This window comes from Macaca nemestrina, chromosome 7 (assembly GCF_043159975.1).
Source record: "Macaca nemestrina isolate mMacNem1 chromosome 7, mMacNem.hap1, whole genome shotgun sequence".
In the NCBI taxonomy this organism is placed as follows: domain Eukaryota; kingdom Metazoa; phylum Chordata; class Mammalia; order Primates; family Cercopithecidae; genus Macaca; species Macaca nemestrina.
Window position 1 is genome coordinate 86,037,494 of NC_092131.1, and position 13,228 is coordinate 86,050,721.

Genomic DNA, 13,228 nt, shown 5'->3' on the forward strand with positions numbered 1-13,228 from the left:
CAGGGCAGGAAATGCTATGATAGGTGGGTGGGTGACTAGGTTTCAAGGAGGGAAATGTTTCTGAATACTTTTTGGTCTCTCAGAAAATAGGCCTCTGGTTATAATTTCAAATGAAAATAAAAAATGTTTCTGGAGTGCTTTTAGCTAGCTTAGTAGAAAAATAAAGAGAAAATGGAGCTGGCAAATTTGTTTTTAATAAGACCTAATCTTGGAGAGGAGAGCCTGACCCGGAAGGGTGGGCAGAAACCTCTGACTCCGTTCACAACAAATGGCAAACTGTGATTTTATTTTTCTTCTTATTTAAAAAAAATAAAACTTACAAAGCAAATCTTATGAAATATGAACACTTAATTTTGGGTGATAAGAATATGCCTGTTTATATTCAATTTTTTACATTTTTACAATTTCTTAAAATAATGAGAAAAAAGGTATATGCTTGTGGCTGAAAAGAGCATCGACTAAATTCAGAGATAAGTAAAAGCAGAATATGTAGTGTCTAATTGTGCTCACATTTTACATGGATTAAAAAAAAACCTTGTTGGCCAGATGGTGGCTCACACCTGTAATCCCAGCACTTTGGGAGGCCGAGGTGGGCGGATCACTTGAGGTCAGGAGTTTGAGACCATCCTGGGCAACATGGTAAAACTCCATCTCTATTAAAAATACAAAAATTAGCTGGGCATGGTAGTACTTGCCTGTAATCCCAGCTACTTGGGAGGCTGAGGCCAGAAAATCTCTTGAACTCCAGAGGCAAAGGTTGCAGTGAGCTGAGATTGTGCCATTGCACTCCGGCCTGGGCGACAGGAGTGAAGCTCCATCTCAAAAAACAAACAAATGCAAACAAACAAACAAACAAAACCACCTTGTTTATGCTATATCAAGAAGCTCTGAAATAACTATTGCAGAAGTTCTCATCAGCACTAAATTGCCTCAGTTTAATTTGTATTTATATCAAGAATTGCTCTCATCATTTTCATTCCATTATGAAAAAATATTGTGAAAAAAACACTTTTTAAATACCTTGCTCTGATTCTTTAGAATTTTGCATTTCCAGAGAGAGTGTTAGGGATCCTTATGTAATTCCTGAGTTGGGGTCCCCAAACTGGGCATATGAATGGGGGCCCTGTTATGTATTGCGTGCTGTCTGAGGAGCATGAGTTCTCTGTCACAGAGGTAGATGGCTGAGTTTCCCCACTCAGAGAGATGCTTCAGGAGTTGTAAGCACTGGGACCTGTCCTGAATGAGGCTGCTAAAATCCCTGGTGCTGCAAAGCTCAGCTTGGTAGCAATAAGAGAAGGGGCACCAACATTTCTTCTAGATAATCTTCACCCTTGTCTCATGATTTGAATTCCTGTATCTCGTTTTTGGATCCCTAAAAGTCAGCTTCAACACAGTAATTTGTGTGTAAATAGTTTATTGTAGGTGATTCTAGGAAACTGTAGTCCAAAAATAAAATTCGAAGGCTCCCCGGCCCCCGCAACCATCTGAGTAGACTTCCTTCTTGGCCAGGGCTCTCTTAAAATTCAACTTGAGAGATTGGTTCAGGCCAGAATGGGAAGTGGCGGTCAGACATGCTTCATCATACCTCTTTGGCATTAACATCAACACAGACCTTAAGTCTGATAAGAAGCATTTACAATCCATTCTCTCTGAAACTTGCTACTTGGAGGCTTCATCTGCCTGATAAAACTTTGGTCTCTACAACCTCTTATCACAATCCAGACATTTCCTATTAATCCCAGGTCTTTAGATAAACTCAACCAATTGTCAACCAAAAAATTTTTAAATCTACCTATAAACTAGAAGCCCCTCACTCCCACTAACCCCACTGCCTCTTGCTTTGAGTTGTCCCGCCTTCCTGGATAGAACCAATGTATTTTTGAAATGTATTTGATTGAAGTCCCATGTCTCCCTAAAATGTATAAGCCAAGCTGCACTGCGACCACCTTTCACATGTTCTCGGGACCTCCTGAGGGCTGTGTCACAGGCCATGGTCACTCATATTTGGCTCAGAATCAATCTCGTTAACTATTTTACAGAGTTTAACTCTTTTTGTTGGCAAAACATGGGTAGGAGGTAAATCAGGGAAGGAAGGAAGCCAATACAGAATGTGCCATCAAGACAGTTACCACTATGGGCAATTGCAGCTTACTGCAGCTGGATAATGTTAGGGGTAGAAGGTTCTGAGTTACTGGTGGTGAATCCATATGGGTCTGCAGCAACCTCAATTCTTGCCTCCTTAGAAGAAAGAATTTGACTGAGGGACATAAGGCAGAAGGAGAGACCAAGGCAAGTTTCAGAACAGGAGTGGAATTTTATTAAAAAGCTTTAGAGCAGGAGAGAAAGGAAAGTACGCTTGGAAGAGACCCAAGTGGACAACTTGAAGGACAAGTGCAGCCTTTAACCTTAATCCTAAGATTTTATATGCTGACCTACCTCCAGCATCTTGCACCCCTTTCCCATGATTCTTCCCTTAGGGTGGCTGCCCTCCCACATGTGCAGTGCTCTCCTTCCTGCTTGGGAAGTGGGCGTGAGCAGTATGTTTAGGAAGTTGTACGCATGCCCATCTGAGGCTTTCTTCCTTTTTCTGGTGGAGTGCCCCTAGAAGGTCATACTCCGCTGTTTTGTCTCTTAATGTGCATGCTGGGTTCACTCGGCCAATTCCTGAGATTTTATTGGAAGCCGATTACCAATCTCAAGTGTCTTTATCTGTTGGGCAAGTTGCCAGTGATAATTTGCTGCCAATTATCATTTTTAGAGAGGCAATGTGATAACTGCCAAACCATCACCTGATGATTCCTGGTGGGTGGAGGGGAGAGTCTTCTTGTGCCCCATTCATGCCTGTCTAACTACCTGTCACAATAACTCCAAGAGACAGCATAGCATACTCTTTGGAGCTATGCCAAATGAGTCATGAAGAAACTGGAGTAATCGTGCCTAAACTCACTGTCTATCACTGATTAAGAACTGCTTTTGTAGCATTAACTCTTTTGCATTTCTGGCTTGTTCTCCACACCCTCCACATTCATGGCCAGAAAGTCAAAGTCGTCTTCAGGGTTGCTGGGATTTTCAGCAAGTGGTGTCCAGTGTGTTGGCATGACTGCCTAGGAGATATTGGTAGGGAACCAACAGTATCTATACAGTTCACTCCTTGTCTTGCTCAGATCCACTTGTGCTCTGTGTTAAATCCATACAGATCACTAGTTTTTGTTGTTGTTGCTGCTATTGTTGTTGTTGTTGACAACAAGAGGGTTACTGGGACAAGTTATGCTTGCTATAGTTGGTTCCATGTCTGCAATTCATATTTATTATCTCCTCTATCTACCTTCTATACTACTTATTCTTGATTCTCCTCACCTTCAGCTAACATTTTCTTCTACTGCTCTAGATTTCTTTTCCAGGGAGGTAACCTAGACCTTCATCACTGAGGGGTATAAGCCCCTGGTTAGTCTGCTCTTGTCAGGCTGTAGTTGCTACAGTTGCCTATTTATAATAATCACTGACATGAAAGTGCTAAAAGTCATCCCAGTGAATTCCCTGAGTTGTAGACGTATTTCCCCAGTTCTGCTGTGGGGTTAACTTCATGATAATCAGGATCAACTGTCCCTGACACAGTAGTAACTCCGTTTTTGGCCTCCAGGACTGCCATGAAGATCCCCAAATTATGAGGTAGTATATATTACCTTGGGTTTGGTAAAAACCTTTCTGTTTCCCTTGTAGAAGCAGCATCCTCCCTTTTCCCCCTCAAAGGGAACCAGAATCCCTAGTCCAGCAGAACCTATAGTTATAAGAACAGGAAGCACAAAAGTGGGTTACTAAAAGTAGTGGTTGATGGGCTGATAGTCCTACTTCCACCCCTTGGTACCCAGGTCCATGTATTTTATGTAACAGGGACACAACGCTATCTTGAAGAATAACTTTTCAGCCCCTCAGTGTGCTGTCCGTATGCTGGTGCTTTAGCTGGGCCCTTAAGTGGTCATTCCAAAGTTCTATCAGGCTAGTGGTTCATGGCTAATGCTATATGATGAAGCTATATGCTATATGACATGACTACTGTCACATGCCCTTGATATAAAGTGGGTCTGTTGATGCAAGGGATGTGAAATCCCTTGATGATCAGAATGATCAATGAGACACTCTGAACCCTCAGTTTATGCAACTATGTGTGGCACTTTAGAGGAGACCACAAATTCATACCCAGAATATGTATTAATAAAAAAAAAATTCCTGATATCTCCAGGGTGGAAGTGGTCCAATGTAATCAACTTGCCAACTAGTGTGTGGTTGGTTCCTTTGAGGGATGATTCCACATCGAAGGCTCAGTGTTGTATTTACTGCTGACAGGGTGGACATTTGGCAATGAGACAGCCAGGTGGGAGAGGGTCCCTGGAGAAATTCCAAGCGGCCTGTGCAGTGGGGTGGAGTCACAGAAGTTGTCATCCTTTGCAGTGGGGAGGAGCCAGGCTCCTCCTCTTCCTGTGTGGAAGCTGGAATTCGACCTGCTAGGTGGGAAGTGCTCTAGCAGGGACTCTGGCCTTGTGAGAGTCCCTGTTTCCCCCTTTTCTTCCTCTTCACCTAATAAAACCGTGTCTTACTCACCATTCAAATTGTCTGTGAGCCTGAATTTTCGTGGCCATGGGACAAAGAACCCTGTCTTTGAACTAAGGAAAAGTCCTGCAACAGCAACAGAAGTAGCTAAATTTTTCTTGGTGGGAGAAAACCCATGCTTCTGCGCTTATAAAGAAACTCAATTCTGTCACCTCAGCTAATCTGTTCATGGGTCTATTGTTCAAGAAATTGACAAGGACACACATTCTCTGGCTGGCTGGCTGGCTGATATGCTTTGGACCGACCATCTTGTCCACATGGTTGTCCAATGCTTCCTCTGTAATGGGTGTTTTCTTGTGAGTATTGATATAAGAAACAATGATCAAAACAGTTTTGGCCAAAATTCACTGTTCCTTCAGTTCAGAATCATTGCTAAATGTGATTCACCCTCCTCCCACCCTACCTGCTCAGGGCTCTGACCCTAGAAAAGAGTAGGATGCTGGACTCACTGTTTATGACCTCTCCTCACATCATTGACTTCCTTTCTAGCTAGCTGGTTGACATTTTATCCCTTTTAAGGAGAAGACAGCTTTTCTACCACGTTGTGTTCTCTTTTCCTTTAAACCCTTTGTATCATTTTCCCTCAGATTTTGGTACTTGATCTTCTAAGCCAATCTTTTTGGCATGTCAAAATATCTTTTCTTTCACTACTGAATTTGATGGTCACGGCTTTCAAGATTTTGTATTTTCTCCATCTTTGTAAAAGTTTACAAAGAAGCTCAAAGACAAGAATTTTACCCTGTTCTTTCTTTGTTCTTTAGTGCTCTCTCCTTTTTGATATTTAGCCTCTAGTTTTTGGACTAGTTTTCGCAAAGGAAGGGCCTCACACTGAGAAACAAAATACTTTAGATCGTATTTGAAAACACTATCCCTCCTCACATGGTCTTCGAATGAAATGTTTGATATTGTGTTATAAAACAGTCCCTTATATTTCCCTTTATATACAGCAGTTATAGTCAGTGCCCCAGTGCCCTTATAAAAGGAGGTGTGCCCGGCCCCTCAGCTAGCTTTAGGTACAGGGTACAGGTGACTGTGGACACTGTGTGCTTGCTGTACAAAAGTGGTTGAGTCATGGAGCTGGGAATCCTGTATGTGCAGGGAAAAGTGCTCATCTCCTTTTTTAAGCCTGGCTGTGAATCTTCCACTGCTCTTCTCTCTCACAGTTGGTAGCATTTGTATCAGGGAAATGAGGCCTTCCTCAGGATCCTGCCTGACCCACTGGAGGAAATCTGAGGCGCTGTCTCTGTAACTGCAGTTCAGTGTGACGCTGTCGCTTTCCTTGACTTTCAGGGAAGGAGGATTCTGTTCCACTGGCAGTTGTCCATTTGACCCTGCTCAGGAGGAATGAAACATTTTCATATATACAGTTTGTTTGTTTGTTCATCAGTTTCATTATTAGTTGCACATTCCCGAGAGTAGACCCAAGATTGTCCCTGGGATCCTTCTAGATTTCAATGCCCCGGCCGCCTCCACTTTCTGTTGCTTGCGTGATTCCTCCCCTCCTCACGGCTCCCCTGACTCATGGGTCAGCTGCACACACAGGAGCACCAGCAGAGTGCTCAGTGGAGTTTCCATTCCTTCCTTTTCCTGGAGCCTCTGTGGATTCAGTTTGGAGACCTGGAATTGACCGTGTTCACTCGGCCTAGTTCACTATTCTAGAGTGTTCTGGTTCTTTTGATTGGCTAGCCGTTGGGGAATCTTCATTCTCTTTTTACAATCAAAACCTCACTGTTACATCAAACACTTCGTTGAATGCCCTCCTGCTGTTCCCTTTCTGGCAGTGCCTCTGTCAAAGGAAGCACTGCCCCCAGATGGTCTGAACACAAAAAAATTGTTTTTTCATTTCCCTCTTTATATAAAGTAACTCATTATGTTGAATGAAAGGTAGACAAAACATACAGAGAGGTGAAGAGCAAACAAAAGGAAAGAAAGCAAACAGTGTTAAAAGGAAAGCTTCCTCAGTTATGACTGTGTGAAAATCCTTAACACCTGAAACTCCCTCACTCCCCTCACCTTTAAAGAAACATGCAGGCTCTTTGCCTCTATGGCACTGTCGTACATTCTGAGGGGATTAGGAATAGGTTGAGAGAATATCTGATTATTTCCCTTAATTGATTATTTTCTTACCAGAACTGTATTATATGTCTCAATCTCAACAGCTCTAAATAAGTTAAAAGGGTTAGACCTTTTCCAAATTGCCACTAAAAAGACAAAGGAGGAAAATTCTTTCTTTTAGGATGTTTTCAGGTGTGAGAAAGCAGTCTAGTAACTGGTTAACTCTGAGCATGCTAGTGCTTTTGCAAATATCCGAGTGCTTTATATTTAGCTCTGGGCACCCATGCACACTAGTAATTTCTCGCGTTTTACATATTAGTTTTCTGAAACTCTGTTTTATGTTCTCCTGTACTTGCAGCAATGACTAGCGACTCAAGATGAGGAGAGGATAGGGAAGAAAGCTCTCAATTGTTCTTTGCATCCAGTTCTCATCCTGCAGAGCCTAGGTGCCTACTTATTACCCTCCCACAGTTTCTCAGCTATATTTCTTGGGTAAAGCCCTGGCTCTGGCAAATCTGTCCTCATTCTTTTCTTCCTTCATTTTTTTCTGTGGTCATGAGATAAGTAACTGAGCCTCTACACTGAGTCTGTGAAGAATAAGGAGATCTTTGATGTTAATTGTGGATATTACTCTTCCATTATTTTGTGTATGAAATTATGTAAAACAAGGAGACTCTTTTTTCCTTTTTTTGTAGCTTAGACTAGAGTCAGCTTTCTCCTGGACATGCAGGGTTTGGGTAAGACTGGACTCTACCTTCTCCTGTCTTCACATTTCTGCTTGAGAAGAAAACAGTAGACACATGAGGTGGTCACTGGAGAACCTGGCTATTTGTAAACTGGTGCGCTTCCCTAGAAACCTTCTGATCATTCTTTTTCCCAATCAGAGCATCCCCACATCACATTAAGTCTGAAACCACAGAAATGCTAGCAAAACCTCTGGTTTTCTTTGTAAATTTTTTTTTTTTCTATTGATGAGGATACTTACCAGGAATGTCCTCAAAGAAGGGGATTTTTTTCCTGGAAAGAATAGAGGAGCTGTTTTAGTTGCTTGGAAGAAGTAGCATTTACATGAGAGTTCCCCTTGAAATTTTTCTTCTCTCCTATCTCAGGTATGTGATTTCAACATTCTAGGTAGGTACCAGCAGGTATATATCTAGCTATAGATGATTAACGATTTTCCTGAGCAATGATGGACAGGGGTTGTGGCAGGTAAACAATAAATATTGAGTGTCGCTACCTCAACAAATTCACTTAACCCTGTGGAGACGTTTAATAAAATGTACAAAATAAAATATGCTAATTATCAAGTTGGAGAGATAAGAAAAACACACCTAAAAAGTCAACTAGCTCTAGGGGGCAGTGCATGATTGACATCAGCAGTCACTACTCTAGAAACGAGGTATAGGAGCTAAGCATTTATAGGTACGAGTTAGTAGCTTAATAACTGATACAAGAGCTAAGAAGAAAAATCGTGTGATTATCTTTATTGATGCAGAAAAGGAATTTGACAAAATACAACACAGATTCATGTTAAACAATGAAAAATAAAAACTAATAACTAGGCCGGGTGCGGTGGCTCAAGCCTGTAATCCCAGCACTTTGGGAGGCCGAGACGGGCGGATCACGAGGTCAGGAGATCGAGACCATCCTGGCTAACATGGTGAAACCCCGTCTCTACAAAAATACAAAAAACTAGCTGGGCGAGGTGGCGGGCGCCTGTAGTCCCAGCTACTTGGGAGGCTAAGGCAGGAGAATGGCGTGAACCCGGGAGGCGGAGCTGGCAGTGAGCCAAGATCGTGCCACTGCACTCCAGCCTGGGCGACAGAGCGAGACTCCGTCTCAAAAAAATAAACACAAAAAACTAATAACTAATTATTTAACATATCACATAAAACTTGCATACACCATAACCCCAAACCAGCACCAACTTATGGGAAAGTGCTAGAGGCTTTCCTATTAAAGTAGGTGAAGGAAAAAGATGCTCATTACCACTACTGCTATCTGACATTGTGTTGAAGCTACTTGCTAATGCAGTCAGCCCAGAGAAACAATTAGAAGCATAAGAATTGTAAAGAAAGAGATAAAACATCATCTGCATGTAAATAGATAAAATGACTGGACATCAGAAAACCTAAAAGAGAACAAAGACCACTACCAAAAGACTGACTACAATATAAACATTAAAAAAATTCCTGTCATTCCTATGCCAAAACAAAAAACAGTTAAAAGAAAATGTAGAAGAAAAGAGCACATTTTCTATTGCACAAAACTGAAAAGAAAGAGAAAGAAAATTCTTAAGTGAAAATTAAGGGTAGGCAGACAGATCAGTTAAATGGAATAGCAAATCTGTAATATGGCCTAATTGTATATGGAAATTCATGTATGATAATAACAGTGGTGCTCAAATCAGTGGTGGGAAATGACTTTCCAGTAAGTCATTGTTCTAACAGGGACAACTCGTATGCCATCTAGATATGACTTTGCTGGGGACAAATGTGATTGTGATCCTGTCCCATTTAGGCCCAGAGTCATTAAACTTGAGGCAAATGAGGACTTTCTTAAAACCAGCCTGCTCTAGAACATGCTTGAGGGTCCAAATGTCATGCTGCTGCTTCTTTCCCATTTCTCTTTCCAACATCACCCTTACCTCCTACCCCTTAAAGAAAAAGTGTACATCTCAACCATCCGGAATGGTGCATTGGTCCAGGGTGCTAAAAAAAAAATTTCCCAAGGTGCCAAATAAAGAGACAATTTATTAGCTTCTATAGTCTGAGGGAGAGCCCGTAACAACTAAGCAAGAAATATTGCAAAACAGGAATATATTTCAACCGATGACAGCCTCAATGTAAGGTTCCTTACCGTATCCATCTATCTACTTTAGAATTAGAATTATGAAATGACTGGGTTGTCACTGGAACCCATCATGTAACATTCTTTTTTTTTTTTTAAATTTATTCATTATTATTATACTTTAAGTTGTAGGGTACATGTGCATAATGTGCAGGTTTGTTACATATGTATACTTGTGCCATGTTGGTATGCTGCACCCATCAACTCGTCATTTACATCAGGTATAACTCCCAGTGCAATCCCTCCCCCCCCCCCATGATAGGCCCCGGTGTGTGATGTTCCCCTTTCTGAGTCCAAGTGATCTCATTGTTCAGTTCCCACCTATGAGTGAGAACATGCGGTGTTTGGTTTTCTGTTCTTGTGATAGTTTGCTAAGAATGATGGTTTCCAGCTGCATCCATGTCTCTACAAAGGACACAAACTCATCCTTTTTGATGGCTGCATAGTATTCCATGGTGTATATGTGCCACATTTTCTTAATCCAATCTGTCACTGATGGACATTTGGGTTGATTCCAAGTCTTTGCTATTGTGAATAGTGCTGCAATAAACATACGTGTGCATGTGTCTTTATAGCAGCATAATTTATAATCCTTTGGGTATATACCCAGTAATGGGATGGCTGGGTCATATGGTACATCTAGTTCTAGATCCTTGAGGAATCGCCATACTGTTTTCCATAATGGTTGAACTAGTTTACAATCCCACCAACAGTGTAAAAGTGTTCCTATTTCTCCACATCCTCTCCAGCACCTGTTGTTTCCTGACTTTTTAATGATCGCCATTCTAACTGGTGTGAGATGGTATCTCATTGTGGTTTTGATTTGCATTTCTCTGATGGCCAGTGATGATGAGCATTTTTTCATGTGTCTGTTGGCTGTATGAATGTCTTCTTTTGAGAACTGTCTGTTCATATCCTTTGCCCACTTTTTGATGGGGTTGTTTGTTTTCTTCTTGTAAATTTGTTTGAGTTCTTTGTAGGTTCTGGATATTAGCCCTTGGTCAGATGAGTAGATTGCAAAAATTTTCTCCCATTCTGTAGGTTGCCTGTTCACTCTGATGGTAGTTTCTTTTGCTGTGCAGAAGCTCTTTAGTTTAATTAGATCCCATTTGTCAATTTTGGCTTTTGCTGCCATTGCTTTTGGTGTTTTAGACATGAAGTCTTTGCCCATGCCTATGTCCTGAATGGTACTACCTAGGTTTTCCTCTAGGGTTTTTATGGTATTAGGTCTAACATTTAAGTCTCTAATCCATCTTGAATTAATTTTCGTATAAGGAGTAAGGAAAGGATCCAGTTTCAGCTTTCTACTTATGGCTAGCCAATTTTCCCAGCACCATTTATTAAATAGGGAATCCTTTCCCCATTTCTTGTTTCTCTCAGGTTTGTCAAAGATCAGATGGCTGTAGATGTGTGGTATTATTTCTGAGGACTCTGTTCTGTTCCATTGGTCTATATCTCTGTTTTGGTACCAGTACCATGCTGTTTTGGTTACTGTAGCCTTGTAGTATAGTTTGAAGTCAGGTAGCGTGATGCCTCCAGCTTTGTTCTTTTGACTTAGGATTGTCTTGGAGATGCGGGCTCTTTTTTGGTTCCATATGAACTTTAAAGCAGTTTTTTCCAATTCTGTGAAGAAACTCATTGGTAGCTTGATGGGGATGGCATTGAATCTATAAATTACCTTGGGCAGTATGGCCATTTTCACGATATTGATTCTTCCTATCCATGAGCATGGTATGTTCTTCCATTTGTTTGTGTCCTCTTTTATTTCACTGAGCAGTGGTTTGTAGTTCTCCTTGAAGAGGTCCTTTACATCCCTTGTAAGTTGGATTCCTAGGTATTTTATTCTCTTTGAAGCAATTGTGAATGGAAGTTCATTCCTGATTTGGCTCTCTGTTTGTCTGTTACTGGTGTATAAGAATGCTTGTGATTTTTGCACATTAATTTTGTATCCTGAGACTTTGCTGAAGTTGCTTATCAGCTTAAGGAGATTTTGGGCTGAGACAATGGGGTTTTCTAAATATACAATCATGTCATCTGCAAACAGGGACAGTTTGACTTCTTCTTTTCCTAACTGAATACCCTTGATTTCTTTCTCTTGCCTAATTGCCCTAGCCAGAACTTCCAACACTATGTTGAATAGGAGTGGTGAGAGAGGGCATCCCTGTCTTGTGCCAGTTTTCAAAGGGAATTTTTCCAGTTTTTGCCCATTCAGTATGATATTGGCTGTGGGTTTGTCATAAATAGCTCTTATTATTTTGAGGTACGTTCCATCAATACCGAATTTATTGAGCGTTTTTAGCATGAAGGGCTGTTGAATTTTGTCAAAAGCCTTTTCTGCATCTATTGAGATAATCATGTGGTTCTTGTCTTTGGTTCTGTTTATATGCTGGATTATGTTTATTGATTTGCGAATGTTGAACCAGCCTTGCATCCCAGGGATGAAGCCCACTTGATCATGGTGGATAAGCTTTTTGATGTGTTGCTGAATCCGGTTTGCCAGTATTTTATTGAGGATTTTTTGCATCGATGTTCATCAGGGATATTGGTCTAAAATTCTCTTTTTTTGTTGTGTCTCTGCCAGGCTTTGGTATCAGGATGATGTTGGCCTCATAAAATGAGTTAGGGAGGATTCCCTCTTTTTCTATTGATTGGAATAGTTTCAGAAGGAATGGTACCAACTCCTCCTTGTACCTCTGGTAGAATTCGGCTGTGAATCCATCTGGTCCTGGACTTTTTTTGGTTGGTAGGCTATTAATTATTGCCTCAATTTCAGAGCCTGCTATTGGTCTATTCAGGGATTCAACTTCTTCCTGGTTTAGTCTTGGAAGAGTGTAAGCATCCAGGAAATTATCCATTTCTTCTAGATTTTCCAGTTTATTTGCGTAGAGGTGTTTATAGTATTCTCTGATGGTAGTTTGTATTTCTGTGCGGTCGGTGGTGATATCCCCTTTATCATTTTTAATTGCGTCGATTTGATTCTTCTCTCTTTTCTTCTTTATTAGTCTTGCTAGTGGTCTGTCAATTTTGTTGATCTTTTCAAAAAACCAACTCCTGGATTCATTGATTTTTTGGAGAGTTTTTTGTGTCTCTATCTCCTTCAGTTCTGCTCTGATCTTAGTTATTTCTTGCCTTCTGCTAGCTTTCGAATGTGTTTGCTCTTGCTTCTCTAGTTCTTTTAATTGCGATGTTAGAGTGTCAATTTTCGATCTTTCCTGCTTTCTCTTGTTGGCATTTAGTGCTATAAATTTCCCTCTACACACTGCTTTAAATGTGTCCCATAGATTCTGGTATGTTGTATCTTTGTTCTCATTGGTTTCAAAGAACATCTTTATTTCTGCCTTCATTTCGTTATGTACCCAGTAGTCATTCAGGAGCAGGTTGTTCAGTTTCCATGTAGTTGAGCGGTTTTGATTGAGTTTCTTAGTCCTGAGCTCTAGTTTGATTGCACTGTGGTCTGAGAGACAGTTTGTTATAATTTCTGTTCTTGTACATTTGCTGAGGAGTGCTTTACTTCCAATTACGTGGTCGATTTTGGAGTAAGTACGATGTGGTGCTGAGAAGAATGTATATTCTGTTGATTTGGGGTGGAGAGTTCTATAGATGTCTATTAGGTCTGCTTGCTGCAGAGATGAGTTCAATTCCTGGATATCCTTGTTAACTTTCTGTCTCGTTGATCTGTCTAATGTTGACAGTGGAGTGTTGAAGTCTCCCATTA

At 41.0% G+C, this 13,228-nt stretch overlaps 1 long non-coding RNA gene across 1 annotated transcript in view; it reads left to right on the forward strand.

The window, feature by feature from the left end:
• The window catches only part of LOC139364348 (uncharacterized), a 104,186-nt gene that overhangs the window by 62,287 nt on the left and 28,671 nt on the right, over positions 1–13,228 (forward strand). The gene's annotated exons all lie outside the window — the stretch shown is intronic.